Source organism: Cavia porcellus, unplaced genomic scaffold (genome assembly GCF_034190915.1).
Source record: "Cavia porcellus strain 051 isolate PalLab524CR breed Dunkin Hartley unplaced genomic scaffold, mCavPor4.1 scaffold_8, whole genome shotgun sequence".
Lineage (NCBI taxonomy): Eukaryota > Metazoa > Chordata > Mammalia > Rodentia > Caviidae > Cavia > Cavia porcellus.
Window position 1 is genome coordinate 8,054,701 of NW_026947491.1, and position 27,228 is coordinate 8,081,928.

Here is a 27,228-nt window from a genome sequence, read left to right on the forward strand (position 1 = left end):
GCTTCCTATTATCCGTCTTTTATTTTGTTCTTTATTTATATTTGGAGTTTTTCATGTGAGAGAAACCAGGGAGCCTTTAAGCTGTGTGTCTCAGGATAGCTCAACAAACGCAAATCAATACATTTAATACACCATATAAACAGAAGCAAGGAAAAATTCGCATTTATCTTATATTCAGAAAAAGATTGACAAAATCCAGTGTCCATTCATGATAAAATATAAACCTGAATAAAATAGGCATAAAAAGATCTTATCTCAATTTGATAAAAAATAAATTCATGACAAAGCTTCTGCCAAGTATTGGGGGAAACTTGAAATTTTTCCTTCTACACTGAAGCACAAAGCAAAGGATGTCCCTCTCCTGTTCCAAACAGTATTAAAGGCATTGGCTTGAGCAATCAGAGAAGAGAAAGAAATAAAAGCACTGTGCATGAGAAAGGAAGAGGTCAAATTGCTATTATCTGCAGATGACACAATCCTCTACATAGAAGACCCAATCAGTTTCACCAAAAGAGCCCCAGAATTAATAACCAAGTTCAGCAATGGAGCAGGATAGGAAATGACATGGAAAAATCAATAGCATCCCTGTTCGTATTTCTGAACATGTCTATGTTCTTCTTTCCTTTGTGACCCGCTGAGCGATAAGTTTCAGGTTTTATTCGTCCCTACCCATCCTCTGAATGAGCAATTACTCTCCCTCTCAAACAACATCATGCCTACTCACATGAGTGACTCCATCTTTTCCTTCCTAAATTATTTTATAACTATATTTTGGAAAGACTAAGTTTTTTTTTTTTTTTTTGGAGTATAATAGTCTCTGCCACTAAAAAAATTTCCAAAATCTGAGTTTTAAAAATACATGTCATGCATTTTAATTTGTAATACAAGGATTTCTTTCCATCATAAACATTTTATTTCTTTTAAGAAAACCTCTTGATTGATTTATGAGAATTCAGTGTACTCTGACTTTTCAGGTTCAAAATAAAGTGAAATATCTCTAAGAATCTTAGGAACAACAATAATGACAACGACAACAGCATCCAAACAATATCAGGATGTTTCTTTAGCAAAGGAATCTGATGTATCTATTTTTAATTCCTTGGAATAAACATCTTCTAAATTTTTCAAGTAAAAATATGATGTAGCGCACATTCCTTTTCAGTCTTTCCAACTCTGTTCTCTTCCATTACCATCGGCTTAAATAAAGTTCTCTTTCGAAGCTCCAAAAATTGTAACGCAAAATGTCATGCAGAATTTTTAAAGAGCATTTATTAGAAATTCTTAACTCTTTCATGCCTTGTAGCAGTGTGATCATATATTGAATACTTTAGAAATGAAATTATAATAAAAACAAAACAGTGTTGGAGTTAATTTGCGAGCTGGCAGTGGCCATGCGGAGCCCGAGAGGAGAAACAAGAAGCCAGTTCCTATGAGCCACCCAGCACACACACAGACAGGAACCCCCTCAACCCAGGTAAGCAGGTAACAACCTAGCAACCCACTGATTTGGAGGAACACAGGCTGAGTTGATAGCAACTGAGGAATAAAAAGAACTTAATTCTTGCATTGTTTGATTGACTTTACAGGCCTAAAGCTGGTAGTCTGAGCATCTGTTTAGAGGATAACAATATGCAATATAGCAACTATGGGGATTTCCTTGTGTCTTGGTTTTGAAATCTAGTATTTTTCTCGCTCTTTTGTTTTGGTCCATTTTATTGTTCTGCTTTCTTCAATGTTCTGTTTTGATCGATTTTATTCTGTTCTGCTTTGTTTGAGTTTATTATTTCTGATGATATAGGCAGCAATTTTGAAGATAAGAGAAATTATGGTAGCCATTGTTGATTTCCTGTTATCCTGTTTTGAAGTACTGTGTCACTTTAATTGTTTTTCATTTGATTGGTTTTATTTTGTTTGGTTTTATTCTCTTTAAATAAAATTTTTAAAAGTGTGACTATCAATCAACAAATTGGTATATTCCCTTCTCTGGGAGTTAGGTCAGTGTTTCAACTTCCTTGATTTTAGGATCTTCTCTGGGAGTTGGTAGATCACACTGCTGGGAATTCATGACCTTAGGTTCTATACTTAGTCCCTGCCCCCTTCCTCTCTGGTCTGTTCCCTGCTCTGCTTCCTGGCTACCATGAACTGAGCAGCTTTACTACCCCACATGCTTCTGCCATGATGCTCCTGCCTTGGACCCAGATGATTACAGACTGCAATGCAAAGCAAAAATTAATTTGTGGGCATTAGCTATTGTATTTCATTGATGAGAAAGCTGACTAATAGACCTTCCAACAACAAGATATATCTATTTTTAATTTATTTATCTAGAGATCAACTTTCAGAGATAATGTAGTTTGAGAAAATATAAAAGTGCACTAAAATGTTCAACTTTAATCTCTACATTTAGTAAATGTTAGGTATTTAATTGTTAATCTAGTGAAATTTTCTAGTGAAAACATGGGTGGTAAAACAAATAAAATAATTTCATTATGAATCTTATGTTTAATACGTATTTCAGATCAATTCACTATAACATTTATTAAGAAACTAATATATGTAGATTTTAGAATTGAGAAGAAACAGAAATAACTAGAATAGGATTGAATTCTGTATTTTTGTATTTTTTTGGAAAAGTACTTGTCTACTTAAGCTAGCAACAGAATGATGAGGAAAATCTAATCAGTATGAAAATTTAAGACATGAGCATTCATTACGAATCTTGGAGTTGCTAAAGAATATGTAGTCTGTAAGATAACCAGTAGGAAACAGAGACAGATTTTTGTAAATGGAAATGGGAACTAGTTATGAAAGGACAAGGGGAGGGAGGAGAAGGGGAGAAAAAGAATTAAGACGGGTTAGGTACATGGATCTACTCCCTAAATAGAATGCAAGTATTATATATGCAAGCATATACTAAAAATAAAATACTAATAAATCTTTTTTAAAAAGAAGCACACATTCTATATATAGTAACCACATTGGGAGGTGGGGTGGGAAGTGAATGGCAGCATAGGTTGCCGTTACAGGATGAAATAGAACACACATGACTGCCCAGGCAAAGAGGCTAAATCGTATGAGAAGCTGAAAGTTTGGTGGAAGCCCTACCTGGAGCCCTGGGTTCACATTCCTTTGATCTCATCTATTCAACATTCTGCTGGCCACCAAATTTTCTGCTCACTTTAATGGGCTCAGCCTGAGTTTTTCATCCACTGAAACACTCAGATCTACAGCCAAAAAGACACCTGATCCCTTATTCTCATGCTTCTCCCTAAAGGCAAACTGTACAGCAACTTTTTAGTAGTCAGACATTTTGTACTAAAACTTTTTCCTCAGTCAGGTTCTTTTATTTCCACTTCTCTTCTGTATAAGTTACAGGGACAATAAAGTGTACAATAGCCCAACCACATATCAGATTTACACTTTAAATAACATGTTCTCATGAGATGTCTTACTCGTGGCATGAAGACTTTCCCTCAAAAGGTCGGTCACAGCTTGAATACAGCTTATCTAGTTTTTTTCAATGATCTCTAAGAAATTGTGATGGTGTATTGACTGATATATCACCCATGTCTTGTACTGTCTTCTCATTTTACCTTTTCAGTTTAACCCTTGAAAAACATCTGCCTGAATATGGGTCACTCTGAGAAAAAGTAAACCACGTAAGAATATCTTTGATATCAGAAAAAGTCTATGGTTTTTATTCACTTACTTCCCATCTCATAGACAAAATTCTTCTTCTCTTCTAACAGATTACTCCGTTGTTGTTTCACTCTATTTCTTTAAATATTTCAGGAGATAACTTTTCCTGTAATTTGCCCACAACCAGGCTGAGATTTGCAACAGGCTCCTTTTATTTTAGATGCAGGAGGAAGATCCATTCTTCTAGGAAGACTTGAACTGGCCTGCATCTCATTCCATGTCCACAAAGACTTTCTTCATCATTTCATCTAGTAATGATACTGCACAGAGTGTCGCATAGGCTTCTTTAATGTCCTGAACAAGTAAGTGGTGAAGCCATACAGAAAAGGCACAAATTTGTACAGAAAGTACAAATTTATCAAAGGAATAATGAAATGCTCTACATAGTGAAAACAGGGAGGTGAAAAGGTTCATGGCACCCCCAGGGATAAGGGAAAGGGGTATTGTACATTCAGAATTCCCTAGTTACTACTCTTTTATGTAAATAAGGCATTGGGAAAGACACTCTTTCAAAAACTTTGCATCAGGCTATGTGTAAATGCTAACAAAAACTCACTTGGCTTCCTGTCATATGTAAATAAAGGATCAGCAGTAGTGTTTTCTGATTGGTTGCACTTGTATGCAAATGAGGAATTGAAGAGAAAAAACTTCTGATTGGCCCTGTGAACAACAGCAAGATTGAAATGAAATATTAATGCAGCAAAGCTCTGATTGGCTCAAAATAGCACTTTTCTGATTGGTTATAGGTACAGTGATAATGGCATTACTGTATTGGAACTACCCCTCCCCCTTCTCTTGTTTCACTATCATCAATTTTACACTTCCCAGCATTCATTCATTACTCCTTACAAGCATGCAAAGAACCCTATCTTCTACCTCTGAAAACCACCATTCTAGAGCCACCTTAAAATGACAAGACATGTGTTTATTCCCTGTCCCACTGCAGCACCTGTCTTCTCTATTGATCAAAAATTCCTAAGTTCTTAGTAGCATTCTTCTGTTCACTTGTCCCAGGAAACTTTTGGATAACATATTTCACCCTACAAATCCCTCTACTTTACTTTCTTTACAACTTTTTAACTCCCCTGAGGCTACAATCTTCTGGCCTTTCTATTTCAAGTTCTCCTCACCCACTGTTTACTCTATCTGTTGTTTAAGTCAGTTTCTCAGAAGACAGTTCCAGCCTTGTTTTTCATCTGTCTCCCATTCCTTCTCTCTCACCTTGCACGGTGATTTAAAGTCTGAATCAAGGCAGGGAATGTGATTTCTCTAAGGATACTGAGCCTCGTGTGTTTACACATACCAGTCTAACAGTAATCAGCAAAGTATATAATGCATTGCAAATGTTCAATAAATGTCTGCTCACTAAAGATTCAAAGAATTATTCACTCTGAATAAAATAAAGCAACTTATTTACTATTTGTCATTCTTTTATACTCTCACTATCAATTTCTTCACTTGTGAAATTCTCTAAACTGTTTAACTCCTTCCAAGTTTTTCTTCAATGTTCAGCAATAATTTGTACAGCATAGTTTAGATTCAGAACTGAACTGACAACAGCTCAGTCTAGGAACAATCAGTGTTTCAGAACTAATGAGCAGCAACAGGAAAGGACACCAGAGGGCACCCGTGCAGTCCCTAAAGTGACAGGAGAGTGGGGCTGTGTGGGACCATTCATCTGTGCATAGAAAAGATGCCTGTAGAAGTGTGAATGCCTCGTGAATGGTACAAACCATCATTTGTTCTGGACATGAATTGAACAGCTTTTCTTATAAAACCTAGCATAGTTTATGAAGCAATCTGGAAAGGATGTGAACTATTGATGAGGTGTTCAGAGGAGCAGGGAGGCGAAGACGATAAGATCTTGCTGATAGAAGAAGCAGCTGAGTACAGTGGTTTTTCTCCCTGAAGCAATAAACAAATGCAATCACAGGACAACTCAGAAATCCAAGTGTGCTGGGGTCGAACTCCATCTGAAGCATAAAACTTCTTAGCAGGCAGAGTTTCTGCCCACCATGCATCTTCTGAGGGGGAACGGAAATAAGAGAGGAAAGGCCACTGCCCTGGAAGTATGGAAACAGGGCACAATCTCTGAGCTGAGTTGAAAAACTCAGAGGTAGGACTATGTGACTCCAAAGAGCTCCCACTCTGCTACTACTCCTGCAGTTAACTCCCCCCTCCCAAAGTACAACTCTTCCTGAGAGTAGAACCATGGAACCACATTGGTCATTATAAGTGCTCAGTTATATGTCTCCTAACCATACTCATCAACTGAGAAAATGCACAAGCCGTTTCTCCCTGTATTTCTGATAACTTTTGCATTCATTTTTCTAGTTGTTCTTTTGATGTTTCCTGAGTGTAACATAGCTTGAGTGTGTATATTAAGAATTCCTTTTTTTATAAGGTAACTTTAGTCCATAAAAAGAGAAGGAGAGATTTTTCAAGTTGTTGCTTTGGTATTGTTAATAATTTTGTTTTTTTAAATGATAACTTGCCTGTGGGACTTTATAAGTCACTCTCCAAAGAGAAGAACTTGGACCACTGGATTAATAATGATCACTGGATGAAATATTTTGGTTGAAAGAGAAGGTACTCTAATACAGAAAACAAATGACTGGAATGTTTCACCCAGGTGTGGAATGAGAGGACCTCTCTACGGGAAACCTTGAAGTCTAGAACAGAATCTTTATAAAAGATCTGGACAATCTAACTCCTAAATATTAATTTTAACTTCTTTTCTTCACTTGTCTGTCAATTACTACTTTATCCTGGTAAAGATTTCAGCTTATGCTAGCAGCATTTGCTACTTAGTAATAGGTCTGCATTCTTCTAGACATCACATCACGAGCTCCTAAACAACAAAGACAGGCCATCCTATCTGCAACCCTAGTTAACTGTGCAAATCTTCTATATCCCCAGGTCACAACATGGGTCCGTGGCTTGTTACAAACAGGACTGCACAGTCTTATTCTCTGTTTCCATCCACTTCCCATCATGCCCCAACTACCTCAACTCTACCCCTTGTCAAAGTACTGGCCATCAGATTCTCATAGGAACTCAAACCCCACTGTGAACTGTGTATGTTTAGGATCTAAGCTGTGCTCCTGTGAGCACTCTGGGTGTCTGAAGCGAAAGGAGAGCGATGTATGCCTAGCTTGGGCCACTTAGCAACTTAGTGAGACTCCCTAACAAAATAAAATTTTAAAATATTATAAAAAATGCTAGAAATGCACCTCAATCTGAGAGCAGAGAAGAGGCAGAGAGGGAGGGTGGGAATGAGAATATTTTCTAGGGCGAGCTCTTCTTAAGATTAAATCCTAGTCTTGGTCCTGAGTGCTTTTGACTTATTCCTGGAGAGGATGAGCCCTTCCTTTGTACACTATCAAGGGAATCTGTTGAGTTGAAAGTTTGTCTTTGTGTTGTCCATTAATAAATCTCAACTTTTCATCTTCCTTCTTTAGCAGTAGCAATCTGATTGCATTGATTTTACTGTTACTCTTTGTTTCTCCAATCACTGATAAATCCCACCAATCTCTGTGAAAATATTATACCTTGTTCCAGGACAAATCCATGCATTGCTTACTTCCAGCAAGTGACGGGGTTTTCTTTGCAGTTGGGTAGCCGGTGGTTCCACTCTGAATTCCATGCTCTTGATGGCCTTCTTATATTGCTTCCATTTCTAACATCAAAGACATGTAGTCAAAACCCTTGCAAACTGGAGAGAAAGGATGTCTTAATTTTTTCAGGCTTCCATAGCAAAATATCACAGACTAGGGCTTGAAAAGCCAAGGTGTACTTTCTCAGAATTCTGACAGCAAAGATGTCTAAGATTAAACTTGCAGCAGGGTTTGATTTCTGGTGCAGGCTCTCTTCTTGCAAATTCTGCCTTCTTGCCATTTCTTCACATAGAAGAAAGAGCAGTCTGAGGTTTCCTTTTTTCTTTCATGAGGACACTAGTTCCATGAAGTTATGGGTCCACTGTTGTGATCATGAAGCTTGACTGTGTCAATACGATTGCCATGGAATTCTCACAGAGGATTAGTGAAGCACACTACTGGGTGTGTTAGGGTGGCTATGGGGGGTGATTTAGGGTCTATATCTAGTCCTAGCTCCTTCCTCTTTAGTGCTATGTACCATGAACTAAGTATATTTATTCTATCATAATTTCGCACCAGGATGCTTCTGAATTGGAGTCACCCTACCATGGACTGAATCCTCTGAAACTATGAGCCAATTTAAACCTCTCTTCCTTCTGGGAGTGGTTGAAGCTGAAATTTGATCAATAAAACAAGCCAGGTCCAAAAACAAAGACGACCAATGATGAATTACAGAACAAGTAATTCCAGGCCTCCAAACACTAACCCTTAAGTTGACTTACATTTATATTACTAGGCAGTGAGGTGTCACATGACATTAAGTAGCTAAATGTATAAATAAATGCACTACAGTGGTTGAGCAGTTCTTTTCTTCCCATCAGGAAAGAGGGTTCTACCTGACCTCAGTTTTCTTTCTTTTTTTTTTTTTTTCTTTATTTTCCCATCCTTTCCTGATCTTACTCCATGGGAATGTCAAGAGCCGTACCAGTCATGGCACCCTCCTTTAAGTAGTGATTGTCAGGTTCATGTGTCTCAGCAATGATATGGCTGACTAATACAACTCTTATTAGCACTTTTAACCTTAATCACTTCTTAAGGCATATTTAGTCAATCTGATTTTATGAGGTGGAAGGCTTCCATATAGAAACTTCACAGGAGGACAAAATTCACCCCATAAAAAGGTCAGTCATTGGCACTGCTACATTAAACAAGCATGGATGTAGATCACGTGGGAATGTGTGATGTTCCCAGGCTCATATGTCAAAGTGACCTTCATGAGAAGATGACAACTGAGGGCCACATGTCACTGGGGCTCTAGCAGCAGCCACTATGTACTCCTTTGGATATGTACCCTTGGCTGTAATGCATACCCTCACACAGGGCCATGGACCTGCATAGTGACTGAGTATAAAGTGTCAGCCTCTTTCCCCCAGGTCAGGACAGTTCTGCAGGGCTCTCCTAGTTCCCAGATTCTGTAGTGTTTCCTATATCCTTGTTCCTGCCTCAGGAAAAGTCCTCTTTTTACCAGCCCAGGAAACTTCTCATGCAAGAAACTTCTCCATGGAGAAGTTCCCACAAACCCAATCAGTGCTGTAGGAAACCAAAACAAATATTTCAAAATGGAAAACTTTGAAGCAAGGAAACTTTCCTGAGTGTAACTAAATTTTCCTGTACAGAAAAATTCATAGAAGAATACAATAAGAGTAACTTTATAAATACACCTACCACATTTGTAGTAATTAGGCTACCATAGTACCATAAATATTTAATTAAAATTAGGATTAAATATGTATTATCAAACAGCATCATTTATGAAATAGATTTTTTATGAACTAGTAATTTGCACTTGGAAATGTAGTCAGTAAATTGCAATTCTGCAAATCATAAGCTTAAAAATTGAAATTCAAAATAAGTCATTCCTTATTCAAACTCACATATCATGATGAAAATAATCCATATTTTTATTAGAATATAATTACTTAACCTAAATATTTTGTGGTTCTATTTCTTATGATTATTAATTTAATTTATGTTTTATTCCTTCCAGCTATATTAGTCACAGCAACGCTATTTCACATCAACATACCTACCTGCCTGATGATAGTGTGCAAAATCAACTGGGCAAGGAAATATCAATTCTCTTCTAGCTTTCAAATTCCAAAACATGATGCCACACTAAATTTCAATTAATTAATTAACTTATTAATTATTTTGGTACTGGGGATCGAACGTAAAATCTTTATGCTGAGCTATATCCCCAAGCTTTTCAAAAATTTAGTTGTAGAGTTTTGGTAACTATCAGATGTCTCAGTGGTTTTATCAGAAATGAATCTGTGGTGTCAGGAATGAGTACCATCTGAGAGTTGCTAGTATCTGACCCAGGCATGATGTCATCAAAAACCACCCCAAGAGTAGAGGACAGGCTGGATTCAGGGCTTGTAGAAAGTATGGGCTGTGTTTTCTTCTGGGACATAAAAGCCATTTTGCTAGGAACCATTAATTTTTACTGGAACTGACAGAAGTCTAGTAGATAGCTATGAGCAGAACAAAGTTTGACCTTCATTTATCATTCTTTGCTATAAATATTGGGCCAAATTTTTTCTCTACTGCACATCGGGAGATGTTGATGATTTAAGGAGTCCGTGCAAGAGCTGGCCGCACAGAGCTGACTAGCCCTGGATTAACACTAGCTCAGCCTCCTTTAAGACTAGGGATACCAAGATGAGAGGTTCATAGGGACCCTCAGCTACCCCAGAAGTCTCCAGCTCTGTCCTAACCATGGGATCACTGGGAATCCAGGAAAGATGGAGCCCCACATGCTTAAGAGAACCCCTAAAGAAGGCTGTCCTCTCCTAACAGCTGAAATCAAAGGACTATTTGTTCCTAAAAGAAGAATATGCTTCTTTTGTCAATAGCTCCAAAACTGTCAAACCACTGGTAGTGACCATAATTCAAGCTCAAATGTTGCTTTGATACCCATGGTTCATCAAGAAATCTTGTGAAGAAATCACTGAGCACCCTTAAAGTCCTGAACAATCAGGTGAGGGTTCCTTGGTCACTGGGAAGGTTGGGCCAACACCCTTATCCAGACGGAAGCAGCTACAGAAAACAGAACTTCCTTTCCCAATTGTCTTCAAAGATTTTCAGGGATCAGGATTCTCAGGGGGAATAATATAGTTAGCAACAGAGGAGCAGAGTCACTTCTTTCCCTCTGTTCAGCTGTAAACACCACACCACCCTAATGGTCATCCATTTCTGTAATCTTAAGACAGGTAAGTTGTGTGAGTCACTGCCTTCTCTGTGGTCAACCATATGTCAAACACCACCCTCATGATTATCCAGGATTACGCTTAGGAGGGCATGCAGATTGCTGTCACCAGAGACATGATGGGAGACGCCTAGGATCAGTGGCGGCCAACCCTAGTAGCCTGAGTTATCCAGGACCCCTTTTGCCTTCTTGTTCCCTTTGCCCTTCTCCCTGTTTCTGCTGCCATCATGTTATCTGTCATAAACGTAGTTGTCTATAGCATGTTGTAAGGTGCACACATAGCAACTCTTTTCTTGTGGCACAGGAGAACCTGGGCTATTTTCAGCCCACTCAACTGTAACTGTTCTTCAGCCACGAGGATTCCAGATCTGTGATGCCAGAACTGAGGCAACTGACATAGGGGAAAGAAACTCGCAGCCTACTAGATGTCTGGTACAAGTCTGGCCTCTTTAAAATCAAAGAATGAATTGTAGGAATAGTGGAGGTTAAGAGAAGAACATATTTATTGAGAGAAACAAAGCTTCTGTCTGAGAGACAGACAGAAGGGGTCCCGAGCAGGTTGCCAAAGACTCTGTCTTGTCTAGGGACTTTTATAGAGCAAAACCATGATGTGACATGGGTGCAAGGTGGGGACTATATGGGCACACACAAGGCAAAGAGGCATGAGGTGGGACAGAACTATGGCCAATCAATAAGATTAATTGTTCAGGTTAGACTGACCAAATCAGGACAAATGGGGAAGTGAGTCACGTAGCAAACAGTGACTATTTCTGTAGGGGTTTGGGATGGTGTCTTCTGGCTTCCTCAAGATAATCCATACCTATTTAGAATATCATCCCTGATGTTTACACTTAGGGTGTGGCTGCAGTTGCTTTAGTTTTTTTTCTTGAGATCTGGCCGCACCAGAGATATTTGTCTCCTCCAAAGTTACAAGGTTTCTGGTCTTCTGCACTGGCTCCTTCGAGAGTCCAGCCCTGTCTGACTGCCTATAATATATCTAATTTTGCTGCCTGTACCATAATGATCCACTGAACCCCGGTCCACCAGCCGATCCTGAATCGCTAGCCTCCCTCCTTTTGGGTGTGTCAGTCTGAATCCTTGTACCAGAATGTGTTCTCTCTCACTGCCCATGTTGGAGTCCTTCCCTGCTTTCTGACTTCCCGATTAAAGATTCCCTTTTCTGTAAGGCTGTGACTCAGTTTTAATTTCTATTTTTCTAAGAAATGGAAAGAGGTCCATGCTAGCCTGTGACAGAATCCTTCCACAATTTAATCTCTCAAATCCCCTCAGTGTCTTTATCTCTAAATCATGATTGACAATAAGAATACCCACATCGTTCTGTTGCTACAGCAGTGAAACAGAGGATGACTACTTCAGAGCCTCTCACATAGCAAGGAGTAAGGAAAGATGAGCTGACATGGATTTTTGTGTATGAAAGGAACTTTGGAAGCAATAAGGCACTACCTGTCAGTAAAAGTGTGAATTTAGTGACTACTACCGCTGAGTTAAAGGCTTGGCTGCCCCACACTGGAAGACCAATAATTCAGTAAGAATTATTTTTATTCAAGGATCAACTATCCTAATTTAGAGCGACTGCATCCTCAAACTCTCGCCTTGGTGCAGGACTTGACAGCACAAAGAGCTTTTATGAGAAGGGAAAGCAGGTAGAAGGAGGTGCAAGTTGAGTGGGTCTTCTGTCATCCTGTCATTTGGGGTGTGGCGGGTATGCTTCATGTTTTGGCTGTAAGGGCCTTTGGGCTATCTCCCCACCTTCCTACCAACCCCTCTTCACTTTAAATTTGAAACAAGTTTTTTCTAAGTCACTAAATAGTCTTAGCTGGGTTCCAACTTGCTATTCTCCTGCTTCAACTGCCCAGAGTGCTGGGATTAAAGGCATACATCACTATACTAGATTCTCTCTCTCTCTCTCTCTCTCTCTCTCTCTCTCTCTCTCTCTCTCTCTCTCTCTGTCTCTCTGTGTGTGTGTGTGTATCTCTGTCTCTGTCTCTGTCTCTGTCTCTGTCTCTGTCTCTGTCTCTCTCTCTCTCTCTCTCTCTCTCTCTCTCTCTCTCTCTCTCCCTCTCTCCCTCTCTCCCTCTCTTCTTTTTCTGTCAAAGATACATTGTAATGACCCCTCTGGGCCAAAATTTGTATTTTCTTTTCAGACAACCATAATTACTTTCCCACAGCAGGTTCATTCATATTCTTTGTGTTAGTTGATATCTCACTAAGAACTGTTTTGCCATAGAACTAAAGCCTAAGGAAAGGTATTAGAACAATTATCATGTGTTCTTGATTTTGTGAACCTTAAGAAAGACTTAATAATTAACATCTTATCCATCTACGCAGGCTTCTCTTCAGGATTGGGAAGGGGAATAAGGGAACAAGGAAGGATGGGCAAAGAACCACTCCAAAGGAGAAATCCTATTACAACACCCAAGTCAGAGCCCTGTTATTAATAATGACAGCATTACCAGTCACTGTGTCAAAAGAATGCAACTACTATGTATTCACAACAGAATGAAATTTAGGCTTCATTGTCTCCTTTCTATAAAGGAGAGAATTGAAACTTAGAAGGGTAAATGATTTGTCTGCCCTGGAAATGGAACCCAGAGCCAAATTCATAGTTTATAATTTAAAATTTAGGGTTCCTTTCTTATATTCCATTATCTTTCTAAAGACAATGAGGGGGTTATCTTAATACTTTAGTCTCTAAAACCTCTTTCAATGTGAACATTTACAGATCCACCAACTCGTAGATTTCTTTTGCCTTCCAATCAATCTCAGACATTTTCCACAATGCCAAGTTATAGTCCATTGGCTTTGTGCATTTTTAATGCAGTGCAGTGTGTAACATTCACAATTTTAATCTCAAATTGCAGGCAGCTTTATTAGCCTTTATAGGATGTGGGTAGTGATGGGGATGAGTGTGTCATGCAGCGGGCTGTATCAGGATCTGCTGGATACTGTGGTGGGCTGGCTGCACGATCTCTTACAGTCCCAGGAGTGGCAATTGGGAAAATAACCCGTCCTTAGGTTCTTTTCTTCTTTTATTTTTAAAATAAAGTCATTGACTGGGTTGGGAGGAAAAGCAATAACCTACTAAATATGTCTAGTTTTTAAGCAGAGATGGGAATGTGAGAAAGATGAAATCTTTTGGGTGTTACCCAGAAATTGATCTCTAAGCCAAGAGCAAGTGGGTTCTTAGTGGTTGGTTTTAGGCAGGCAGGTTGTTGGGTACAGGTTTAAGTATTAGAACCTTTTAGTGTCCCTGCCAAAATCAGATCCCTAAAGAACCACATCCATAAAAATTAGTATTTTATGGGCATCATGAGCTGGGTGCTAACAGAGCTCTGAATTTTAAAATATATAGGCTAAAAGAATTTAGTCAATACTTTTAGTCATAAAAAGTGACAATTAAATGGATACCAACATAATCTCTGTCTCTTTTTCTCTATGTGGTTTATAGGGTGGAAAAATCTTTATTCTGAAAATAAGAACCATTTCCATGGTTACAATTAAGAGAATGGGTTGTTCTGGATTTTTAAAGATTTGTGTATTACTATTGCTGGATTTAATCATTTGAAACAGCACTTGGAAACTCTAAAAAATACCTCTACTTTAAAAAAAGTGAATGCATGTGTGTAGCAAATAATAATTAATTCCTTGTAAGGAATTGGTATATATACATAATGTATCTTAATTCCACTTGTTCAACAGCTTTTTTAAAGACTCCTTAGATCCTCTTAAAATTTAAATTTCAGTTACACATTAATTCTGAAAAAGTAATGTAACACAGCATAGCATTAAAGGAAATATTCAATAATACTAAACAAAAAATTAATATGATATATATAAATTTATTTTATATATATATATATGAATATGTTCCAAGTACATCCAGGGATGCCTAGAACCATGGATAATTCTTCTACATGCCCAGGAGAATTGCCAGATGATACTAGAGTTAACTGTCCTTCCATTTTCTGTGCTCTGATGTCTCATTTGAGTCAATATTCTTGTGATTTCAGGTCATTATTAATTAAAATAAGGGTTACTTGTACACAAGTACAACCATTATTGCAAAAGTCAACCTGATAACCAGGAAAACTACTGAGTGACTAATGGGCGGGCAGCATATATGATGTAGGTATACTGGACAAAAGGATGATTCATTTCCAGGGCAGGATAGAGCAAGATTGTGCAAGATTTCATCACTCTACTCTGTGTGACATACAGGTTAAAATTTAAAACTTTTTTAATTTCTGGGATTTTCCATTTACTATGTTCAGATTGCTGCTGATTTTGGATAACTGAAATTACAGAAAGTAAAACTGAGCACAAAGATCTACTGTACATATCAACACATACATACATATATATGTGTATATATTGCTGTATATTCATATATATAATGTATATATATAAAGTCTTTATTATTTTATTACCCAGATGCTTCTTGACCTGCAATAGATTATTGATATACTTATTGATAGGATCCTGATAAGCTTACCATAATGGAAAATATTACAAGAGGAAAATTTACTTAACACACCTAATCAGCCAAACATCATAGTTGAGCAGCACAGTATACTGATAAGGTTGATTGATTTCCTTAATGATTAATTGCTGGGCAGAGGCTGAAGTTGGCTGTTATTGCTTTGTATATCACCTGTCCCTACCTGGGAAAAGATTTAAATTTAATATTTATTTCTCACTGAATGTATGTGTTTTTCACACTGTCACAAAGTTGAAAAATTTCAGTGCGTCACCTGGAGTTTGGACCTATCAGTGTGTTTGCAGATATGCATAGGATTTGTGGGGTACGGTGCTAGTTGCTAACGACTTTTTGTCAGGACGATAGTGGATGTTTTATCTGGCAGTCTCTAGTATTTCTGTCTCCTGGTTTTTAGTTGGAGACACTTAATCTCTTATTACCCTGATTCTGTGTCTATACTACATGTTCTTTGCTTATGTGTGACACTTGGATGAAAGTTGGTCCTCTAATTCTTGCTAAAACGCTTTCATAAACTAAGTAAATTATATGGGCTCTGAAATTGTTATCCTGTGTGTAAATAAAAGTTTTTCAGAATTTCACTTTAGCTCAGTGATTGTACTGCTAGATTCTGCTTTTATAGGGTGTTTTCACTGAAATGTGCTTCTTTAGCTTCTAATCTTGTCAGCACTCAAATCATTTATGACTAAAAAGAACGATATGAGGGTAATAGTTTATCACATAATGAGGTGCTTCCCAAATTAATTCTGTTTCCATAGAAATGGAAATGGATCCGCTCTGCCATTGATTATCTTCTCCTATGCGTTACCCTTCTGGAGAGATTGATTGGCCTGCTCTCTGTACCACTGTAATCATCATTATTTTCACACTATGTCTTTTGATGTATTGGGAAAGAAAAACACTTCTTGACTTCGTGTTGCCTCTATAATCTAGGAAGCCAGATATCTACCTCTAATAACCCCAATGGTCTGCATTTTTGCTGCCTAGAGGCAGGTCTATCTTGTCCATCCGAACCCACAAGGCAACCAGATTGTGAACTTGCATAGGTGTCACCTTCTGTATTTATAGAACCACACCCTTCTGATGCACCCCGTGGGATGAAGTATTAAGCTTTCAGTTACTGTTCAGTTCATCATTATTTATGATTTAAATGTAAAAGGTCTGCCCAAAGTCTTTGGAAGGGGACTGAATCATGGGGTGGTATACTGTCAAAGAATTAGTCCGCTGAGTTAGTTCACAGCTGACTGTGGGCAGTTCCACCAGGTCAGAAGAGCAAAGTTAACACTGAAGTGTGACCAGGAAGACTGTGCTTTTGTCCTTGCCTCTCTCTTCTCCCTCTCTGCTTCCTGGCCAGGGATACGAGCAGCTTTCCTCTGTCACAACTTTGCAACACTAATATTGCCTGCCTTGAGGACCATGTGACCATGGACCAACTACACTGCAACTGTGAATTAAATATATCTCCCCTCCTTTAAGTTTTTGGTGTCTGGTATTTTGTCTCCATAGGAAACTGATGAATACAGTTACTTAAATATTTTGGACAAACATTTTAAATTTCTCATTTTAACTTTGGTACTAGAACCCAAATGCATACTGAAATCCACGTCCCATTCCATTCCACGTAGTTTGTACTGTTACATTCTGAGCACAGTTTTGTGTATGATCAGGCCAGTGATATATCCCTTAGCATTCACTCTGCTCTACTTTCATTTTTAATCTTATAATATGAATTTTGAAATACCCAGGAATTTTTTTCCAAGTGCCCACTCAAAAAGAAAAGTTTCTTACTTTGTAAGTAAGAAGTAAGATTTCGATAGCAAAAGAATTACCATGTGTTTAAAGACATCCATTGAAGCAGTGAAACCCACTCAAGGATGTAGATGGACCATCTTGCAGATTGACAAATCTGAGGATAGCAGGGTTTTTCAATAGTCATGCCACTTGGTAACACTTCCTTGTATAAGTATGCATGAACACATCTTGTCAAAATAAGATAAACTGACACTTGCGTCCATTTTTTCCGTATATTGAGCTTCCCTAGATGGATCTCACCACCTGTAGCTTTCCTATTGCTCTTTTATGTGTTTCCCAGCCCAGAAATCTCAGGATCCTCTGTCAATTTCCGGCAGCTCATAATCTGGAGATTTTTTACTTCATGGGGATAATCCCGTGGCTTCTGTTTACAAAGTCCTGCTCAGGCTTTCATTCGCTGACTAAATCTCTCTTACTTGGGGAAATTAACAAAAAGAATCTAGCTCTTCAGTTTACTATGATCAGAACACAGTCCGTTTCAGCCACTCATTATATATTCATTCATCTTACTTTGGGTCATTCATCTTCACTGTCTTTATTTTTTTATAATTATTTATTTTGAGGCAGAGTCTTGGTATGTAGTCCAGGCTGAACTTGAATGCGCTGTGAATCCCAGACTGACCTTGAATTTGCAGAGTGCTGAGATTAAACCTGCGCACTATCACACCCAGCTACAAGCAGGCTTCCTGACTGGTACCTGAAACTAGTTACAGAGCAAGACAGCAGGTCCACAGGTCAAGGAAGGTGCCTCCCAAGGACACAGGAAACAGAATTCTCTGCATCGGAAGCTTTGAAAATCAAGCTAGGCAGTCTGTTAAGAAACTCGATATGCTTTAGGTTAAAATATATCATTCTGTTTACCATCACCGTGACCCTTGGGTGTCACTAGCATTGTACCAAAGCATCATTTTGTTTCCTCTCCTCTTCCCTCCCTACTTTTCTAAACACAGCATCCATTGCCTGTCCCTTAACACAGTGCCTGTCCCTGCATACCTCTTATCCAGAAAGATGACTGTACAGATCTTCCTGTTTAAGATCAGACACCCCACCTGGCCACACCTAGAGTGTGTGATTTTCCCCTGCCCTTCTCTGCCTTCTGCTTCCTCTTAGCAGGAAGCGATGCATGGTAACAATGCCAGACAGAGTACCTGGCACCTGGTGAGTGAGGTAGGTTCACCTGCTTTGAAATCAGGCATGCATCAGGCAACAGTCTTGTCCTTCTGCCCGCAACCTTAAATTGGTTTCTAGGTGACACCTGTGACATGAGCCACACACTCCCACCCAGTCTCCACATTTGATGATTTGGAGAAAGTCAAACAAAAGTAATGAACATTCATCTTGCGTCTTTGGCACAAGGTATAACATAGAAATGGAACAGAAAAGCCTGCCTACTCTGTTCTCTATCTCTGGGTTCACCAAGACCCAGCTCAGTCCTCCAACTCTTACACTGTGTTAGTGAAACAATGAATAGTGACACAAATCTACCCATGCACATACACACTTAGATGCAAAAACCGCAGATACTGAGATAGGTACACATGTAGATATAACGGCTTGGTTTGCAAATGCTTCTGTTGGTGAGCAAGTCAGTTTGCCAACTCAGGCCTTTAGTAAAAGTTTACTTCAGTTCACAAACTGCATCAAGTGATGAACACAACCACAGCTGTCTTCCCTAGAATCATGGAATGAATTAAGTTTGCAAACCAATGTACCACTGTACAGATGTGAAAAGGTAACAGATGGACCAAACTGTTTTACCACAGCAAGTCAGTTCATTTTCCTATTTTATTTATTCTTGAGACAAGGTCTTCTCAAGTCACTAACTAGCTCAGACTGGGCTTGAACAGCCCCCTGAATCAACTTCCCAGAGTGCTGGAATTAAAGATATATACTACTATTCCTGGATGATTGTATTCTTTAAAATATCTGATCAAAATCTGCTTCCCGTAATATCTTTCCGTCACTCCTTGTGAGTCTCATGTAATGGCGTGATGTATTGTAGGTCCTGGTTTCCACAACAGCCCTTCAGAGATATTGAAAATATCCTGGAAATCCTCCTAGAGCCAACATCACCACATCTCCTAGTTCTGTCTTTGGTTATACATATAAGTGGGCATTTTTATCTACTTGAATTCCTGGCCATTCTTGACAGTCTTTAAAAGCTCTTGCTTTTGTAGTTTTTCACCTCCATGCGTATCTAAATTCAATCAGGACTGATACACAAGATCATACACTTTGTTTTTGTGTGTGTTTACTTTGATAGTGTAAAGAAAATCGGCAACTGGGAGATAATGTCAAAAATATGTCTGTTTGCTTTTCTCCAAGTGGACTCAACTTTCTAATCTAATTCAATTATTACACTGGAACATTGGAAGGGAGAAAAATAAAATTCTAACAGTTGTGAAAAAGTGATGCTATCTCAGAGTAGATAGAGATCATTTGTTTCAGCTGCAACATACAATATGAGAGGAAACCGATACAGATTGAAATGAATTAGATCACAAACTGCATTTTCTATTACATTTATAGCACTAGTACTCAACATAGATTGTGTTATAAGTAAATAAGAGTTTATGAATTTAGAGTGTAGTAAAATCAGAATAGGATGGGCTGGGGATTTAGCTCAGTGGCATAACTGCCTGCCTGTCAAGCATGAGGTCATGACTTTGATCCCCAGTACTGCAAAAAAAAAAAAAAAAAAAAAATCAGAATAGGATGGATTGCAAAGTCAGGTACAATAGAGCTTCTGACAGCATGCCTACAGTGCAATTAATGAGAGACATTAATATTTAAATAAATCACACACTAGGTGTGCAAACTTGTGAGGTTTTACTCTGTTTGATATAATTTTTGCAGTACTGATTTTCTTGTTTATATGTGTTGATGAGACTGAGTATTCACGCAAATGTAATAAATATAAAATGAACACAACTTAAGAACCAATTACACTAGAACTCTTCCCTTTTCTTAGAGCACACCCATCCCACTATTCTTTCTTTTTTTAAAATCAACTCTAGAGTCCTCTTTCTTGAGGATCCTTAGCTATGCTAGCCTCATAGCTGTGATGTCCTGAATTGATCCAAACTCTTTTATTTCACTGTTTTTTTGAATTTGTGGAAGAGTCAGAAGTCACATAGAGTCAAATCTGGTGAATAAACTGGATGAGGATGCAACATCATATTTTTATTTTTTAAAAATGGCCGTAAACACTGGGGTTGAGGATTTAGTCCAGCGGCATAAGTGCCTGCCTGGCAAGTGTGAAGTTGAGACTTTGATCCCTGGTAACAACAACAACAGCAACAAACAACAAATGGCCATAAACATTTATCAAGGCAAGATGATCAAAAACTACAGTGAATGTCTAGACTTAAAAAGTTGCTATTTAATCCTCCTCAAGTTACTCTCCTTTGCTTTAAGCAAGCTTCTATAATTTATCTCGTAAGTTTTTAAAAATTTAAACATTAAAATAATAAAAATTTAAAGAATCAGGTATCTTTTAGTTGTCCCACGTATATGACTAAGTTACACATTATATCAACATATATCATCCTTTAAAAAATAACATGAGTGCCTGGAAATCAAAATTTCATACATAACTTCCAGAATGTGGTTAAGAGGCTTCTGCTTTAGAAATGCATTTGGAGCATTTGGAGTCACTCCTCATTACCATTAAAGAAATTAATTGGAAAGCAGCAGCCATAAGCATATTAAAGAGCTGTGTTACCCAAGTGAGAAAAGATTCTGCTACAAGGTCACTCCTTGTGTTTTGATGAAGGGATAAAATATAATGAACATGAGGCACAAGGAGATGATAAAAGCGGCACAATATTGTAAGCATATTATGAGTCTTAAACATAAATTTCTGTGACTAAGGAATGTTTCCTGTTTTCAGGAACTGATCACAGTTTTAAATAGTTTTATACAGAAACTAATTAATCTGATGAGAAAGTAGAGTCTAGAGATGGAGTAACAAGTAAGTTAACCATGATGGTACTTTATTTCCTCGGAGACCTTGTGGAAAAAATAAACTTACAATTGCAACACCTGATTTAAGTGTATTATAGAATCTGATGGATATACATATACTCACTTGTACAATGTCATATCTGTGTATTAATGGGTGTAGAGTATTTAATAAGTGAACTCTGATGACATTCATACAGAAGAATAGTATTAGAATTTTGTCTCACATTATTAACAAAAATAAATTTTAGTAGAGTTAAAATAAGTTAGAAAACACCAAAATTTTTAAAAAAGAATTAATCCATTTTTTGTAATTTTTATTTTAAAGAGAATAAAATGAAGCAAAATAAAACAGTGTGAGTGATACAGGACTTTAAAACAAGATAGTAGGAAATCAAAAATGGTTACCATGATGTCTCTTGTTTTCTTCAAAATAGCTGCCCATACCTTCAGAATAGTAGAAATCAAACAAAATAGAATCAGTAAAAACAAAACAATGAATGCAATAAAGGACTTCAAAACAAGATAATAGTAAATCCAAAATGGCTATCATAATATATCTTGTTATCTTTGAAATAGCTGCCCATGCCATTGGATATAATAAAATCAAACAAGGCAAAACAGAATAAAACCCAACCCAGCAAAACAATGAAAATGATACAGGACTTCAAAATAAGACAACAGGGAATTAACAAAGGCTACCACCTTCTGAATGATGCTCCATGGATGCTACACCACGTATTGCTATCCTCTGAATAGATGATTAGACTATAGGTTTTAGGCCTCCAAAGTCAGTGAAACACTAAACATTACAAGCATTAAGTTGTATTTTACCTCAATAGCTATCATTGTAGCCTGTGTTTCTCCAGATCAGCTGGTTTTTTACAGTGGAGGGTAGGGATGGAGAGTAGGGGTGGGCCTTGGCTCATCTTGTCTCCCAGTCTATGTGCCAGAAGGGGCTGGCATCTGGTTCTCCATACAGTGGCCCACGTATGGCATCTACTTGAAGGGAGGGCTTCTTGTTGACTTGTCAAAATTTTGAATTTTAAACTGATAAAAATTCAGTTTTTCAGTTATAGAAAATTGCTTTAATCACTTGCATACATACATGACAAAATGTAAGAGATGATTATTTTCGAGACACTGAACAATTGGTGATACAAGACTCTGGTATTTGAAGGATGGAAAACAATTAAAGTTAATCCTCTGAATTCCTTGGCTCATTGGCCTAAGGCAGTTTCCATTCCACCAGTAATCCCAGCACTTGGAATTTGAGACAGGAGGGTCACAAGTTGGAACTCAGTCTGGGTAATTTAGCAAGTTAGCAATACCCTTTTTCAAAATAAATTTTTAGAGAACTCCCGAGATCTGGCCATGGTGGCACTCAGGCAGCTTATTCACCCACCCTCTTGGTAAGCACTTGAGGCAAGGGCCAGGAGGAGATCTAGAACTCCCGAAACATGGGCATGGTGGGATTCAAGCAGCTTATTCACCCGCCTTCTTCGTGAGCGCCTGTGGCGTGGGCCTGGAAGAGAACCATTACCTGTGAGCCTACTGCCACAAGGGCTGAAAATTAAGCACCCATCCCCGCCCCATAGCTACTGGGGATAGATGTTTCAACATCTCTTGGGAGGATGACCATATGCAGTATAGCAAAATGGGGGATTTCCTTCTATCTTCTGTTCGAAGGCAAAGGTTGTTTTCACCATTTTGTTTTGTTATGTTTCTTTTGCTCTATTTAGTATTCTCAATTGGTTTTATGGTGTTGTATTTTTGGTTTGATTTTGTTATACCTAATTGACTGGATAACTATTATGAAGTTAAAGAGATATACCATAGTACCTATTACTACTATCCCAGTATCCTTCTGTGAAATCCTGCACAGTTTGACTGCATTGTCTAGACTGGCTTTGTTCTGTCTTGTGCTGTTGCATTTTTACTACTTTCAAAATAAATAAAACATAAATAAATTTTTAAAAGAGGAAGGGAGGCAAATCAGCACAAGGCCTGGGTTTGAGCCCTTCTACCACAAAAATAGAGTTTTCAGAGATGATACAGAAAAAAGGATCCCAGGACAGTCTAACAGATTCTGAGCATTGATGAGATTAAGCTATGCGTTCAGGAAGATCCAGTGACTGGACTTTCAATGCCAGGAAATACAAAACCACACATAGAGAGAACACCACAGAGATTTTCTCACCCACTTAGTTGCGAAGAACCCGAGAAAAAAATAATATGTCAAGATATAATACATCTTTGGTACACTTCAGATCATAGAAGCATTTAGACACAATAGCCAAAAGGCAGAAGTGATTGAAATGTTCACCAACAGTTTAATGGTGTAAATGCAAGGACTTTTATGTATAAATGGAATGTTATTTATCCTTTAAAGGGAAAGGAATGCTGACACACTATACAATATGGATAGACTTTGAAAACATTATGCAAAGTAAAATAAGCCAATCATGGGAGGATAAATGATGTGATTTATCTTTGAAAAAATGTGATTCAACTTATGAGATTCTGATAGTGGTCTAATTCATAAAAACAGAAAATAGAATGTTGTATTTTGCAGATGGTGGGAAGGAGAAATGAGGAGTTAGTGCCAAAGGGGCACAGGGTTACACTTGGAAAAAATGAAAAAGAAAATATAGATATAGATGGAGTCATAGCACTTGATATTACAGAAATAAATGCTTAAAATGGTAGGAATGGTAAATTTTATGTTATGCATATTTTACCTCATAAAAACAAAACAAAAAAGTAAGCAAGGGAGCATAAGAAACAAAAAGAGATGGCATATTCTTGAACATATTTTCAAGAAGGCAAAGTTGATGTAATTCATATCAACCAATCAAGATGTGCATAAAGTTAAACAAATCAAACATATTCATAAGTTAAAAGCATAATAGTTCGAGTGGAAAGGAAAAGAATGTAGATGACACACAATATTCATCATTTATATCATTCAGAAACTCAGAAATATGATGAACTTTCCTTTGTACAGTACAGAACATCAGTGAAAACTCAATATCTATCATCAGACTTACTGGAAAAACATTGATTTTTCCTGTATCAGAAACAGAAGGAATATGTCTGCTCTTACCAGTTCTACAGAATAGGTAGTGGAGTTTCCAGTAAGAGTAATAAAATGAAAAAATTACATCCATATTCAAAAGTAAGAAGGGAAAATCTTTATTCACATATTATAATCACATATATATAAAATTCAGCACAATCTATAAGAAAACCTTTTAGATATTATATGTGTTTAGAAAGATGGAAAAATGAAAATGAACCACAAAAGTAAGCTATATTTCTAAATATTAGCAATGACAATGTAATATATAATTTAAAAAGCAATATATTTTATAGTATCAATGTGAAATATTTTGTCATAAATGTTTGTGAGCATTACAAAATTATGAGATAAAATCTAAGTATTGCTGAAGTGTCTTTCCCACAATCTATAAGGTTCAGTTCAATCCCAATGTGCACACGTGATAGTATGCTTCTAAAATTTAAATAGAAATGTGAAAGACTCAGGAAAACTTAACACAGCAAAGAGGCAGCAATAAAGCTGAGGACTATCAAGGTAGAGTGTTAGTAGTATGCTATTTTATCTACACAAAGAAATGGGAGTACTTCATGATTGTCTTAGTTACTTGTCTCTTGTTGGTGGAACGAAATACATAACACCCAAAGTTAAAGGTGGAGTTATTTACCTCACAGTTTGAGGAGGTTTCCATCCATACTCAGCTGTCTCCAAGGTAGGATGGTGTGCTGAAGGGGTGACAGTTCATGGTGGTGAAAGATATAAAAATAATCAAAGCAAAAGGGGAAACAAGCCTTTTTCCCCTCCTTATATTATAGGCAGGCTACTTTCCCCTAGGGTGGATGTAGCCCTCACAGACTCGGTCCCAGAACTAGACATAAACCAATCACAAACTCTAGACTCAGCTGCCTCCGAAAAGCCCGCCTCCCTGACTGCATGAGGCTTTGGGGAGCCATCTAGACATAAACCATAACAATAATAGTGTAGCTTATATATGTTCAACTGTTATAACTGCAGAACTTTAGAAGAACATTGTGCTCAAGTAGTTAGATATGCATGTTTTGTACTTAATTTCAACCAGTAGAGTAAAATTAGCACAAAGTAAAATCTGAACCTAAATATAAAGTCTAAAATTTAAAAAAAAAACAACTTCTTGAATAATGTGACTGATGGTATGGACAGTTATTTTGAACACAATAAAGTACATTATGGTAATAACGTTTGGTTTTCTATTATCTTGTTTTGAAGTCCTATAATGCTTTCTTTTTTAAAACTGGTTGTATTCTGTTTAGCTTATTTGATTTTATTATGTGTAATAGTATGGATGACTTTTTTGAAGAAAATGCATTAAAGTAACCATTGTTCATATGTTGTTATCTGATTTCGAAGTCCTGCAATGCTTTCATTCTTTTCCTTTGCTTGGTTTTAGTCTGTTTTCTATTATTTAATTTCATTGTGTGTGAAGATATGGAAAGCTATTTTGAAGAAAACAAGAGACATTATACTAGCCACTGTTAATTTCCTATTTTCTTTTTTTAAGTCCCATAATGATTTCATTCTATTATTTTGGTTGATTTCATACTATTTTGTCATGTTTGATATTATTGGGTGTGACAGTGTAGACACTTTTGCAAAGAAAACAAGAGGTTTTATGGGAGCAGCTGTTGATTTCCCATTGTCTTGTTTTGAAGTCCTATGTTGCTTGCATTGTCCATTCTGATGTGCTTTGTTCTGTTTTGTCTTCGTTTGTTTTATTCTTTTTAAAATAAAAAAGATTTTTTTTAAAGATAAGAAATAAAACTCAGTTACTTTGAGTTAAAGTAATGTTTCTTTCCTATTATAAAATGATGGTCCATAAAATTAAAACTATATATACATAGTATATGTTTGTGCAACTATTACATGCATAGTATATATGAATATATGTGTGATATATATTACTGTGAATATATACACTATATATACTCTGAATACATGTATTGTCTATATATGTGTATTTGAGAAGTTCTATACAGAACAAAAGTTTTTAACATTGAGGACATAAATATATACACATATAGTATGCATAAAACTTTTCAAATATATATTATATATGTAGAATGCCTAAAATATTCTGCTGTTATAAACACTATTAAATGAATGAAAAGACAAGTCATGTGTTGAAAGAATATATTACAAGATTACTTTTCTAATAAAGATTTTGCATGTTGAATCTAAAAAGATTTCAAAAATAATATTAAAATTAAAGCAATGGGAAAATGCTAGCAGATGCCTCATTAAACTGAGTATAAAGATGACAGCTATAAGCACTGGCGCCCAACATGATTAGTCACTGGGGAAGTACCAATCAAATTACAGCAATGTACAATTACGTACCTTAGAAAAACGTCTAAAATTTAAGACTAATTGCAGTGTTTACTGGCAGTTGTTTTAGTTGCTTTTCTCACTATTGAGACAAAGTACCCAATGCCCGTAAGTTAAGGGAGGAAATTTTCATGTAGTTTATGATTTGTAGAGACATCAGTCCATAGTCAATTGGTTCCAGAATAGGGCAGCACACAGGAGAAACAGCTCATGGCAGAGCAGTACATGCAGAAAGCAGCTGCAGCAGGAGAAGCAGCAACAGCAAGCCTGGCTTCCTTCTCTCCCTTCATACTCCATCCAGGCTGTAAACCTATGGACTGGCACCAACCACACTCAAAACACGGTTTCCATTATCCACATCCTTAATCCCAGGATCACATCTTTAATCCAATTACACAACCTAATCCAGCCATTTTTTAAATTCCCCACCTAAGGGGTGGTTATAGAGATGTAAGCCACAACAGCATTTTTGCAAAACAACTGAAATTTTTACATACTATTGTTTATGTAGAATATTTCCACCATTTTGAAAATGTTTTGTGGTTCCTCAGAAGTGTAGAAGCACTTGGGTCACATAACCAAGCCACTTGAACTTTGGCATTAAAGCAAGGAAGAAGAAAGCATATATGTATGTGCATATAAAGACTTGTGTATGGTCATTCGTAGAAGCTTCAGTCAAATATTTTCAAACTGGAAGTAGCCAGTATTCATCACAAGCTGAAAACATGGACGAATGGTGACAGTCACATCATTAGGAACAGTATTGATGTGCTGATTATTGATGCATAACAAGTATTCATGAATTGCTAAATAATTAGGGGTTGGAAGAAGACAGATGGTACACACTGTAAGATTTCATTTATAGAAAGTAGTTTTTTAAAGGCAAACTGATAATAATTTTAGTTTATCCACAAACCTGATGTCCAAAAGTGTTACTATGAACTATGTATGGTAC

At 37.3% G+C, this 27,228-nt stretch overlaps 1 long non-coding RNA gene across 2 annotated transcripts in view; it reads left to right on the forward strand.

Moving 5' to 3' along the window:
- LOC111754805 (uncharacterized) overlaps positions 1-27,228 on the forward strand; it is a 155,093-nt gene that overhangs the window by 109,498 nt on the left and 18,367 nt on the right. Inside the window, exon 6 of one of the 2 annotated variants that reach the window (XR_002789476.2) lies at positions 3,860-5,015. The exons of the other annotated variant lie outside the window; for it this stretch is intronic. This is a non-coding gene — a long non-coding RNA (uncharacterized LOC111754805). Of the gene's footprint in view, positions 1-3,859; positions 5,016-27,228 lie in introns of those variants that run through there. 2 annotated transcript variants of the gene reach the window in all.